Below are 13,606 nucleotides of genomic sequence, written 5' to 3'. Positions count from 1 at the left end.
AGATGGTTTTTAGGAGACACTAGTCTGCCACCTTTTTGGTCTGCCGGCTTTCTGAATAAAGTCGTATTCCTTACCTCAATAAACAAACAAACAAATAAATAAATAAGTATTTTAAAAAAATAAAAGAGTAACTGATGGTCATACAAGCCAAAAGAATGCTCATCTTGCGGTGGAAGGGGTGTTTATTAACTGGAAAGGGAAATGGGGGAAACTCTGAGGAGCTAGAAATGTTCTATATGTTGACCTGTTGCCTTACGGATACATACACATGTAAAAACTCACTGAGCTATACACTTAAGATTTGTTCAATTTAATTTAATTTTAAACCACAATAAAATATTTAAAAGTCATTTTGGAAAATTATAATAAAAAGTGAAAAGTAATTAAAAATTGCCAAAAATACTTAAATTAATGGAAGGAGGCCCAATTAATATCACTATCAATTCGAAAAGACTCCAGCTTAAATGGGGCTTTTTTCAGTTCAGTGTTAACAAAATGCTAATAGGACTCACAATGAGATGCTTAAAGTTAAGCATGTACAATAGCCAGGACATGGAAGCAACCTAAATGCCCATAAACAGATGAATGGATAAAGCAGATGTGGCACATATATACAATGGAATATTACTCAGCTACAAAAAGGAATGAAACTGAAATATTTGTAGTGAGATGGATGGACCTAGAGTCTATCATACAGAGTGAAGTAAGCCAGAAAGAGAAAAACAAATACTGTATGCTAACTCATACATATGGAATCTAAAAAAATGGTATTGATGAACCTAGTGACAGGGCAAGAATAAAGATGCAGATGTAGAGAATGAACTTGAGAACATGGCGGGGGTGGGGGGCAAAGGGGAGGCTGGGACGAAGTGAGAGAGTGACAACGCCATATATACACTAACAAATGTAAAATTGCTAGTGGGAAGCTGCTGCATAACACAGGGAGATCAACTCGATGATGAGTGATGACTTAGAGGGCTGGGATAGGGAAGTTGGGAGGGAGTTGCGGGAGGGAGGGGATATGGGGATATATGTATAAATACAGCTGATTCAGTTTGTTGTACAGCAAAAACTGGCACAATAGTGTAAAGCAATTACATTCCAATAAAGAGCTAAAAAAAAAAAGATACTTTTACATATGGTATGAAAAAAGTGATTTAAAATATATCCTTTCTTTAGTAGATATAACTTATAAACCTTAAATAATAAATTACTATATAAGGTCTAGGGGGCAACTCTTTTACATAAAATACAACGGAATAATACAATAATAAACTAGGACAATGTTTTTCAAATTGTAAGCAAACTGGAATCAGCTGAGGAGTTTTTTAAAAATACTTATTTCCAGGCCTCATTCCAGATCTACTGAATCATAATTCTTTACAGAGTAATGCTCAAAAACCTTCTAAAATGCTATCCCGGTGTCTCAATACATCTGACTGGTATCCAAGAACCACTGATCCAAGAGCTTCACTAAGGCTCCAATGTACAGCAATGAGTTGAACTTGGTTCAACAAATATTAACTGAGCCTCCACTATATACTAGTCACTTGCTAGACACTGTAGATACAATGATGTATAAGATATGGTCTTTGCTTAAAGGAACTAACAGTCTAATTGGGAAAAGAGTCATAAAATGTGTTTAATATAATACATTCCAGGAATGTGGACAAGATCTTATAATAGGCACAGAAAGATGGGGACTAATTAAATCAGGACAAGACTCCTTGTAGGGGAGTGAGCTGAGTGCAATCTTAAAAGAAGAGTGGGACTTCCACCTGCCAATGCAGGGGACACAGGTTTGAGCCCGGACACAGGTCCGGGCAGATCCCACATGTCATGAAGCAACTAAGCCTGTATGCCACAACTACTGAGCCTGCGCTCTAGAGCCCGTGAGCCACAGCTACCGAGCCTGCATGCTACAGCTACTGAAGCCTGCTTGCCTAGAGCCTGTACTCCACGAAAAAAGAGAAGCCACCGCACTGAGAAGCCCGTGTGCTGCAACAAAGAGCAGCCCTGCCTCACCGCAACCAGAGAAAGCCCATGCGCAGCAAGGAAGACCCATTGCAGCCAATAAATAAATTAAAATTTAAATTAAAAAAAAAAGAAGAGTAAAAGTTATTCAAGCAAAGAAAAGTGACAATACTGAAAACAGAAGGAAGAGCAGGAGGTATACAAGAGTAAACATTGTAGGAGGTATCACAAACTGCCATGATAAATCATAAAGCTTTCACTGGAGAGCAAGTGGCAGAAATAATGATGGATACAAAGATGCCATTCTTAGGCACTGGAAAGCTACTAAAGCAGACAGTTAACATAATGAGGTTTATACTTTAAATACAGTATTAAAGCTCTGATGTAGAAGATGAAATGAAAGACAAAGATCATATAGGCTAAGAGAAGGCAAAAGCCAAAATTAGTTTTGGAGAGATCAACTGAAGAAATAGAATCAAACCAGAGGCTTCTGGAGGATGACTCCTAGATATCCAGCTTATATCCCAGACTACTTCATTCTAGGAATAACTTATCAGTTGAAGAGCCTCAGGGTACTATCCTTCAATGGTCTTGCCAATGTTCTTTAAAGTTACAAAACTATCAGGACAAAGAAAAAAAGATCAGGATTAATATTAAAAGGATACCCCTATTCTATTATCCCTAGAACCTGGAAACACTGGGACAGCAGAAAAAAAGACAAGAACTCAAATGTAACACCACCCAACTCTTTAAATCACATATGGTCTCAAACAGTACTTATGTACGAATTTTGAAATAGAAATAATGCCTAGACCCTTAAAAAAGTAAAGGTGAACTTCATTACGTTTTAATTAAAAAAATAAAAGATCTATCAGTATCATTAACGTGAGGAAAGTCACAGAGGATTTAATTTTTTAGGTATCATTATTTAAAAAACTAAATGAACTCAAATACAAATGATAAACTATCAACATGCCTAAAAGAGAAACATGAAAAAGAATGTTTATTTTTATAGTCTTGCCAACCATCAAGTGCTAAAAGAATGACAAAAGGCTCTGTCTCTCAACGTGTTCAATATCATTGATTTCATGTACCTTCTTTCGTTTCAGTTCCATTCAGGACTGAAAAAAACAGACAATGAATTCCAATAATTATATAGAACAGGGTAATTTCATTACTTATTTCTAAATGTATTAGTATTAGAAACAGAAAAGCATACAAGCCAGCAAAACAAGTAACAAAATTATCACTCATTGTTTTTTAAAAAACTCTATTTTTATTCTCCTCTACCAGAGAATAACAAATTTTTCTTATCACTGCAAGACATTTCTCACAACAGAAATTATAAATGAAAAGTATAGTTTAAAATGTGTCTGTTTTTCCTGGATATAAACATACATAGACAACAAGCTCTAAAAGAAGAAGCACCCCCAAGGAAAAGTGAGCTAAGGATAGGAAAACAAAACAATTAACGAATAAGATGTTGAATATTTTTTAACTACCTGATTAGTGAAAATTAGTGCCACATAATCCTTACAGCTGGATTGTAGAGAAGAAAACTAAACTTCCAAGAGCTCCACGTCAGATAACAACCAAAACTGTGTAACTGGTAGGGTTGCAGGATTGCTCCACTCAGTTAATATCTACCAGGTGTGGCTCATGGCTGAACAGAAACTATTACACATCCTGAGCAGCAACCAAACTGAACAGAACGCTGCGACCTGGTCTTATGGGTGGCATTTGCAAATACTCTCATCAGCGAGAGAATCCAACATATTAATTTGTATGTTAAATGATGAGCTCATAACTCTTTGATGTAACTAGTGGACACACTGGTACTTCAACATTTTTGAGGGTTGATATCTGGTAACTAAACGAGCACTATGACTAACTTCATTAATAATGTAAATTACTACAGCACGACTTTTCTTTTTTTGAAGGAATTATAACTCAACTCTAATAAAATAGACTATGTAAATATTTACAATGTTCGAACTACTCTGGTAGGAAACCATCTTTCCTTTTTTGCCTTTTCAGGCAACTAAATTTCACCATGTATTTTCCTCAGGGAAAATATGGAAGTCACTATGAAAAGAAAGTGACAGAAAACTATTATATGACAGAAAACTATAATACCAGAATGCAGATTTTAGAAAATGATAAAAGTGAGCCAAAATAATTTATAAGAAATCGAGCCAAGTGCATCTCTCTCAACTTGCACATGTTTTATGTGGCTCGTCACCTCAGCCAGTGATCTTACTGTTGCTCCATGAACATGAAAAATATATTCCCTCCCTCACTCCTTCTGTCCGAAATGTCTCTACCACTGTGTCTGCTCTATTTAAATTCAGCTCATACTTCAAAGTCAACTTGAATCTCACTCTCCATGTGAAATTTTTCCTGGCACCTTAGTTCACAGTGATTTCTCCTTCTCTTCAAAATTCCAAATAGAAAGCAAAACTAGTAGAAGAATATAACAAGTGGCTTTATAAGAATGAGGAATATCTTCAACAAGACCCATAAGCCACATTTGACCACATAAAGAGTAAAATTTCTGAAGTTCAAAACACACCAGAAACAAAATTAAAAGACAAAGCATCCCTAGAAAACAGAATATATCATTTGGCTAGTAAGAGTCATACAAAGTAAATACATAGAGAGGCAATTCACAAATGAAAAAAAAATCCAATGGTTAGTCATTACTTATTACTTATTAGGAAAATGTGAAATCTCTAGGTATATTTTTCATCCTTTGTACTGACAAAACTTTAGAAAGACAGATGACACCCAATGTTGAAAGGGCATAGAGAAAAGGACACTCTCACCCACTGCTGACATGCATGTAAACTGATATAATCATCTTTGCAGGGCAATCTGGCAGTATCTATTACGCTGTCAAACTCTTTGACCCAGAAGTTTTATTTCTAGTAATATCCACAAAAGTATTCATTAGAGTGTACGGTATATATACATACAAGGATGTTCTATACAACACTTTTGGCAATCACAAAAATATGCCACAACCTAAATGCCCATGTAGAGGGAAGGAATGGTCGTACAGTAAATTATAATACATTCATGGTATAGACTATTTGTAGCTATTGAAATTTTTAAAGAAAAAAGGAAGAAAAAAAGGAAATAGATATAGATTTGCATATGGCTACCCATGCACAGTGCTGAGTGAAAAGAGGCAAGTTATACAACAAAATCTGTGTTGGCAGTGGGAAATATCTTCACAGTAGCTTCCTGGAGGGAGGGGAAGATAAACTAGAAAGAGGTGTAAGGGAACTTTTTGGGGTGCTGATAAAGATCTCTATCTTAACAGGAGTTTGAGTTACACAGGTTATACATTTGCTGAAACTCAGCAATACATGTAAGATTAGTGCATTTCAAGGTACGTAAATTCACCTTTAAAAAGTCCTTTAAACCAATTTTGAACTCTAGTTAATGATATGGATGCTGAAGTATTGGACAGAAGGGGAAGGAAGTGTACTGATGTCTGCAATTTATTTTCAAATGGATCCAAAAAAAGGGGGGGGGGGGGACTGATGGTGGACAGACGGATGGGTATGTGATGTAGTTCAGTAAAATATTAGCTGTAGAATCTAGGTGATGGGTATTCAGATGTTATACTATAAAATTCTTACAACTCTTCTGTTTAAAATTATTCATAATTAAATGCTGGAGGGGAAAATAAGTTATAGAAAAAGTTGTATAACATGACTTTTTTTGTTAGAAAAAAATACGTATAAGTAATTTCTGTATGTGTGGAAGAAAACACATCTACCAAACTGTTAACAGTGGTATGACTGGGCTGAGGAAGGAAAGAGTAGTGAGAAGAAATGCTGTCACATTTTATATATATATATTTATGTGTTCATCTAAGTTTATTAATAAACATATGTACTTCTAAATTCTTCTCAACCAATTGAAAAATAAAGATAGCCAATGAGGTGTGATGTGACGTTACAATCTTACAAACAAAATTTTTAATTTTAGCCTCTCTTTATCACTATGTATTATCCTTATATGAAATGCTTTTAAAATTAGTATCTTCAAAATGCAGCACAGAAGCATCAGCTGTAAAGCCTTATAAGACTTATAATTCAGGAAGATGTTTCTGAAACATATTATTTACAGAATTTTTTTTCCTATGGAAAAAAACCTTATTTAAGAAAATGTGTAGTTAAAATTTAATATGAAAACTTTTACATAAACATAAAGTAACTATCATTTTTTTTGTAAGTTAAAGACTGTTAAATTCATCTAAACATAACACTTTAAGGATACTATGCTACATAAAATTAAATGCACTTACCACTTGCAAATTCACTGAGATGTGTTGTAATTTTTCTGGTACTTGCATTTAGAGGTTCTATCTTGATTCATTCTTTTTTTTTTATTACATCTCAACCAATGGATCTCTCCTCAACAGCAGCTTTCCATGAGAATCTAGTAATGGTTTAAGAAATAAGAACTCACAACAAAGACAAAAACTGTAAGCAACTAAATACTCTAACCATAAAACTGTCAACTACAAAAAACTTTAAATTTAGAAATAAAATGATTCAACTCCACTTAATTCTGTGCTTTCATAGCTAATCCAGCCAGCCCCCCAAAATCTTTATTTGATTACCTTTATACATGAAAGTTCTCTCTTTTGAAACATCCCATAAAATCAAATTAGTATTACGTGTCCAACATTTGGGCTTCACCAAACTTCCTGACCACAAATCACAAAATGTCAATAAATTCTGAGGTCACTGATGTGACAAAATGCCATGTAATATCTATCAAGATGTTAGGCCAGGACTATCTAATCACAATTGATAAACATAAAATAAAGAGTTTAAAATAAAAGCACATGTTAGTTTAAACGTTTTAAGGAAAAAGGTTACTCTCCTATAATGAAACCATTAAGAGAATCAAACATTAAAGTTAGTTTCTACAAGTTCAGGCTTAAACAATAATACTATAAAGAGTTCTAAAAAACATATACTGATTCGGTATTTCACTAATTCAATCACTATCTATTAATTATATTACTACATCTTGGCACTGGGTATAGATAAAAAAGAGACCAGCCCTAGTCTCAATAGAGACAGACTAGTAAACAGTCATGATCAATACCAAGTATGACAAAGTAAGATAGAGCAATAATGCATCTCATATAGGAAGCATATTGGTTCCTGGAACTTTTTTCAGTTATGTGAATATTTATATGTGAATTAGGCTGCAGTAAAAAATTTATTTATTTTGGTAAGTTACCATCAGGAAAAGATTTCTGGAGACAGCAAAACCTGTGAGTTAGCTAGATGAAGAATGGAGGCTCTTCTGAACAAGAGGGCAGAGTATGCAAAGGTATAAGGGCAGGCAAAGAAAATCTAGGTAAACTGAAATGACTAGAGTCACTGCATATGGAAGAATGGGATAAAACATTTTTTACCTTCCGACCACAAGCATCTTTAAGAAATACAGTTCAGAACATCTGGTAACATATATACAGAAATATGAGATATATGAGTATGTATTTCACATACATAAAATACAGAACTGAAAAAGTTGAATGAAGTGATATTTACCCTGACTATATGTGACGTATTCTGATACTGTACTATTTTATTATATTTCACTTCAATAAAAATATATAATGCTGGTCACAGCCTACTAGACTGATTTCATGACCTACAAACAGAAAGTGATCTAAGAATAAAAAACACTGTTAAACCATGCCAATGCGTTTGGACTTCAACCTGAACACAGTGGTTTGGAAAGCAATGAAGGATTATAGGCAGAAGAATGCCATGATAAAATGTGTATTTTGTAAACAGCAACACTTTGAAAAATGAACTTGGGTGGATGGGTAAAGCTCTAAGACTGACTATATGAAATAAGCTAGGCTTACTGGTCACTCAGGTGAGAAATCAGGGCACATGGTAAATACCCCAAAAGCGGTAACTTCTAAAGTAAGTGGGAAGGGGAGGCGGTGAGGAAGGAACACTTAAGGTAGGAGGTACGCTGGAAAGGGGGGCGGAATAAGAACTTAATGAGTAAAACTGATGGGGTGAAGTAATCGATCACGCAAAGGGCAGATTCTAGGATGACTCCCTAGGTTTTGGCTTAGGGTCTAGGAGAATGGTGGTACCCTTCTCCAAGAAAGGAAATAAAGGACAAGTTGCGAGTTTGTTATACATACTGCTTACCACAGCAGTAGGAACCTATTACATACTGAAGATGTGGGGAAAGCATCTAAAGCATTAGCATTACATTTCCATTGCCCTTACAGACCATTTTTTTAAACTATATTTTCTCTCAGGGTCACTTTTTCTATGGTTCATGACTGTTAGACTGTGAGATGTAACTTGTTTCTACTCTAACTTTCTAAAGTAATTTAAAGTAGTCTCCTTGGCTGCACATTTGCTTCTTAGAGACAAAATACAGAATGACTTACTAAAGGAGCTGCTACTCTAATAGCAATGGATGAATTCATCTTCTAGAAAATATCTCAGGCAGAATTAAGTGTGGTACAACGAAGTGCCCTGAAACACAGCCAAAGTCAGTAATTCTACTAAGGCTATGACTCTAGGGTGGCTTCTTAATTTTGCAGCAAAACAGTAGCTTCCGTCAGTAACATTAGGTAATAGCACAAGTCAACCATCCATAAGTCAAACCCTAGCCGCTTACTGGCTTAAAATCAAGGAAAAAATCCTACTTTACATTTACAGTTATTAGAACTACATCACAGCCATAGTGCCCAAAATAAGATAAACATTTTATCTAGTTCAGCATCGCCATCAGTGTGGAATCAAATCTCACCCATGTGATATAAAAGCAATCTGGTCTTAAAAACCCAAGGAATTCTGTGATAACAAAAAATATCTCAAAGTTCTATAATGACAAAATGTTAAGTATTTTTTAACGATGCTACATCTGAAAGATTGCAATCGACAATTTACAGGGCATAACAAACAAACAAACATCCCCCCACAGGGTCAAAATTAAATGGTTAATATATTATACAAACATATAAAATTTAAACCTTATAACTGCAGCTTAAAATGAATCTTAAAAACATAAATTTACAACTATATGCTTTTAAACATATTCATATAGCTATTTAAACTTCTGATTTTATCAACTCTGAAAAATTAGTCAAGTGATTCTACCTAAAATATCAGGATACAGCTATTTTTGATAATTAGCCAAAGAGGTAATTCAATTTTTAAAATATCACAGAGGTATTCAGTTTATTTCAATAGAGCAGGATTAAGAGAGCCACACTCGAATTATGACACAGCCTCTTAATAACTCTCCAAGCTTCAGTTTCTTTTCAAGCTTCAGTTTAACCATCTCTAAAATGGTGATAAAAATATCAACACACAAGGTGATTGTCATACGTAAAAGAGAAATTGCCTGGCAGATGAGAAACACCTCCAATAATGGTAACTTTAAAGAGGAGTTTGGGGGTGGGTGGTAGGGGGGACTTAAAGATGAGTTTTACATCTAGTCTTACAAATTCCAGGATGAAACAATGCTTCTGGGTCACCATCATTAAAGCAGTGATACCAAGCTATCTACTTCACACTGAAGTCTGAGAACTATTTGTCAGAGATAACAAACCTCAGATAGTACACAGCCTTTTTGCTCACATCATACTGTAAGCATGTCCAGGGGTTGTATTTCCACAAGGCTGGCATCAGGTCTCTTCAAGCAGAAAACCAAACACAGAGATCTGATCTAAAACAGAGTGACTGAGCTGAAGCCTGTAAACTAAATCTCTTTCAGGTAAAAGCAGAAGGACTGGTGAGTTAAGGAATGAAGCATGGCAGAAAATCAGGACCTGATTTCAAAAGCTAAGGAAGAATGCAGAATTAAAGTAGGGAATCCTGACCCAATTGCTGAGTTCTCCAGGAAGACCCTGTGAAAATGTGGGCAGGCAAAGTGCCAAAGCACAGCAAACCTGTACCACTTCCTAGAACAAGTCTTTAAATCACTATATTCTGGGCAGAACCAAACATAAGCTGTTGCTCTTCTCTGTACCTGCCTCATGAGTGAAAAAAATGTAAATTAATACCCTTATTAAAAGTATTGCACTACAATGACACACTTCTTCAGAATCTCCTAACAAAAAGCAAAAATAACTTCAAAGCAAAAAAAAAAAAAAAAAAAAAACTTGAATTAAAGATTACCAAGTATTGTTTCAGTCAGTACAAAATGTCTCTGTGGGACTCTTCAATTAGGAAGGTACAGGTGTGGGAAAAGGGACAGGACAACCTTTGCTCCAAAAACAGAACAAGGAAAAACCTTCAGCTACAGTAAAAGCCAGAAATGAGGCTCTGGCATTTCCTAGGCATGAATCAGGCATGTTCTTCCATAAAGAAAGGCAAGCCAGCTACTTACCTCTATCCAGTTACACCAAGAAGAGGTTTGAAAAAAACAAACAAAAAAATAAACAAAAAGAAAAAAGAAAAAAAAAACCCAACCCCAAAAGGCTAAATTAGATTTCCTTCACACCAGGCTTTACCAAAGTAGACATGATTTAAAAACAATAACACTAAAAGAAAGAAAAATCTCTCCTTGCTTGCTGAAGCTGAAAATCCTGCAGCAGGTAAAAAAAGTTATTCATTCCATAACTACAGAAAAAAGCCTTAAAATCAGAAGCCTGGTTGAGATCACAGTGGAGTACATTAAGTTAAAATTAAAATTGAATGAATCAGTGAGTAGTAAAATACTAATTTCACCTAACCTGCCCTTTTGTGGAAGTGGCAGCAACAGATAGATCAAGAGAGCAGAAACCTACTCAGTCTCTTAAATGGATAAAGTTAATATACCTGAGAGGAAAAGCACAGGGAAAGAGGAGGCCTAAAAGACAGAAGACAATCTTGGAAAATATCACATTTTTTCCCAGGGTACATCAAAAGAGGGAAATAACCTACCATCTGATTAAGATATTTTGGGGAAGGCAGCTACCAAAGAGAGCAGTGCTATTTCATGTCTATTAAGATATGCTTTTTAAACGAAGCTAACTCAATTTACCAAAGATTCTTAACCAAAAAAAAAATCACTATTCTGATAATAAGCAAGGCTGATGTTTTCCATTTTTTTCACGTCATTCATCTACATTTTTTTATTGATTCAAATCAAAACATTTTCAATTTTAATAAGAGATTGATTCACTGGTTATTGTACTAGATTCTAAAATGCTGTTTATATTTAGTGCATTTGAAAAGTTGAAACTGAGCCCTAGTGTTTTACTAAAGTAGTACAAAACCTCTTCATTCCTTAACATAAAAGTAAAACTGAGCTTAGGGAACAACTTCCTGGTAATTAAAATAGTTCTTCCTCTGCCTTCCTTGTGATGCCTGGTAGTACTGATAATGACACTATGTAGCCTTCTACATTGAAAAAGATTTTGACTCACACTCAATTACAGTTCCTGAAAAAAAGCTCCATGGAGACATTACTAGACTTCTCAATTCATTTCTTCACTAATACACGACATTATTTTATCCACGTGCTTTTCTACAGATTCTGAATCAGTCTCTATGAATTAGAGAAATCAGGCAATGAGTAAATAAGAACTAAAAAAAATTTATGATTCACTGATTTCTTCTTCTTTAGAAGTTACCTATTAAGCTAATGGTTACGTGTTTACATTTTTAAATACTTAAATTTCCTTTATTAAGTAAAACACCTCAGAGATAGGCAATGTGACACAGTTATCATCATTTTATTTAAAATATGCGCTAGTTCATTTATTCCAACTATGGCTTTGAAAGTATGTTAAACAGAAATCACAACAGTTTGAAGGGACTTAATATAATCCTATTGTTTTAACTCTAAAATGAGGAATTCTGGAATAATACTACACCAAATATTATTCTAAAAGTATGGAATTATACATTTTTCATTATTTTTTATATAACTTTGCTAATTACTTCTTCAGGTAAGTGTTTTCAAAGTACCTTTAACACGTTAAAGGGTCTTAAATTATTTACAAACTCAGCATAAGCCAAGTAAGCACTGACCTACCCATGACTCCACAGCTAGATAGTGACAGCAATGGAACTAAAATCTAGTTTTTCTTTTTACAACACCAAGTCATTTGGTTCTTTCTCTCCAATTGATTACTCATCTTAACTCTTCAAAATCTTTTTTGCCATGACAACATAGCACACCTAAGGCAAAATAAAGCATCTCTCTAGATTTTATCTTTAAAATATGTAAAATCAAGTGAGTTGGAAGGATTAAACAAGATATTACACCAAAAGCCTTTTAGTCCAGGAATGGCATATGCTAAGCAGTCATCAAATGATAGTAATTATTATTATTCTTTACTACAAGGAAAGTAGTGAATTTTTAAAGTACACATATCAGCATACTAGGCCTTGGACCCATTTGACAACTATTTTTAACCTGCGTGCTTAATTATCCTCAGTCGTCTTTATTGTACACTATAACTTTACACTACGCTCGCAAGGACCTTGATTTTTCTTCCTCCGGTACTTTTATAGACTGCAATATTGCAATATTTTCAAGTAATAACCAGTCAGGTTCTCTTAGCCCTAAAGGTACAGCCATCCTCCACTGACTCACAAGGGATCTTAAAAGATGACCCAAATACAGCTTGAGAAGGACCACAACTTTAAATGGACTCTCCAGTTAAAATCCAGCGGCCTATTACAGCGAGCGGTAACAAGTGCAAACTGCTGCATCCATAAGCCATTCCCCCAAACCCACTCTTGGATCTGGGGGAGGGAGGCAGAAGGTCAGTAAAGGTGCAAACCATTTCTCCTCCTGCCAGTCCCCTGAAGCCTCACCCCAAAGATCTGGAAATGAATGACAGGCTGTGATGGCAAGGAGAGATCCCAGATCCCTACGCACGTCTCCGGGCGTGGGTAGAGAGCGGAACTCCAGTTCACACGCGCGAAACTCAGGGCACAGATTTTTTTAATTAAAAACAAAAACAACACACACACATACACACACACAAAACTACCCCAAATCACCTTGCCTAGAGCAGGAACCCACCCACCACCAGTAATGGGAGGGGCAGCTGGCGGGCGGCTGAAGCCCCGGCTGAAGATGCTGGGAGGAAGGCCAGGCCCCAGGCTGGCAGGGCGCGGAGAAGAGCCGGGGTTCTGCGCGGCAGCGAGGGCAGGTGCGGCCAGGGGACAGGGCGCGGGGCCGGGGCGCAGCCGGGGGCGGCCGGGCGGCCGGGGGCCGGGGGCGGCCGTGGCGTTCGCGCGCCTGCACACACTCACCGGCGCCGGGGGCTCGCCTCAACCCGCCGCTGCTCTCGCGGCCGCCGGCGGCTCTTCCCGCCTCCGCCTCCGCCTCCTCTGGTCCCGCCGCCGCCGCCGCCCAGGCCGGGCTGCGCTCCCCTTCCGCTTCCGGGAGCCAGGGAGCCGGTGCCGGCGGGTGAAGCGCACGCCTGCCCGCGCGGTGGAGGGACCGGCCGCCGCCGCGGTCCCCGCTGCGCGCCCGGGAGCCGCGATGGGAGCCGCCGAGGACCTGAAGACCAGAAATCGCGCTCCGAGCGGGGGACGGCGCGCCACGACCCCGTGCCCCGCCGGACCGCCATCACGCGAACACTCGTACCTGACGCACCTCGGCGCCGTCGCCCTCCCCG

At 37.1% G+C, this 13,606-nt stretch overlaps 1 protein-coding gene across 6 annotated transcripts in view; it reads right to left on the bottom strand.

Annotated features, from left to right (window-relative positions):
* Positions 1-13,325, bottom strand: part of ZDHHC21 (zinc finger DHHC-type palmitoyltransferase 21) — a 68,566-nt gene extending 55,241 nt beyond the window's left edge. The window contains exons 1-3 of one of the 6 annotated variants that reach the window (XM_057722624.1): positions 12,984-13,188; positions 6,293-6,426; positions 3,069-3,095 (exon numbers count right to left, since the gene is read on the bottom strand). The gene's annotated coding sequence lies outside the window, so the exon portion shown is untranslated. Of the gene's footprint in view, positions 1-3,068; positions 3,096-3,476; positions 3,612-6,292; positions 6,427-12,983; positions 13,190-13,238 lie in introns of those variants that run through there. The other 5 variants (XR_009051405.1, XM_057722623.1, XM_057722625.1 and 2 more) reach the window with 5 other exon arrangements.
* Positions 13,326-13,606: the final 281 nt, after the last annotated feature.

This window comes from Hippopotamus amphibius, chromosome 2, assembly GCF_030028045.1.
Source record: "Hippopotamus amphibius kiboko isolate mHipAmp2 chromosome 2, mHipAmp2.hap2, whole genome shotgun sequence".
In the NCBI taxonomy this organism is placed as follows: domain Eukaryota; kingdom Metazoa; phylum Chordata; class Mammalia; order Artiodactyla; family Hippopotamidae; genus Hippopotamus; species Hippopotamus amphibius.
The sequence above is the reverse complement of the archived record's forward strand: the minus strand, read 5'-3'. Positions and strand labels throughout refer to the sequence as shown.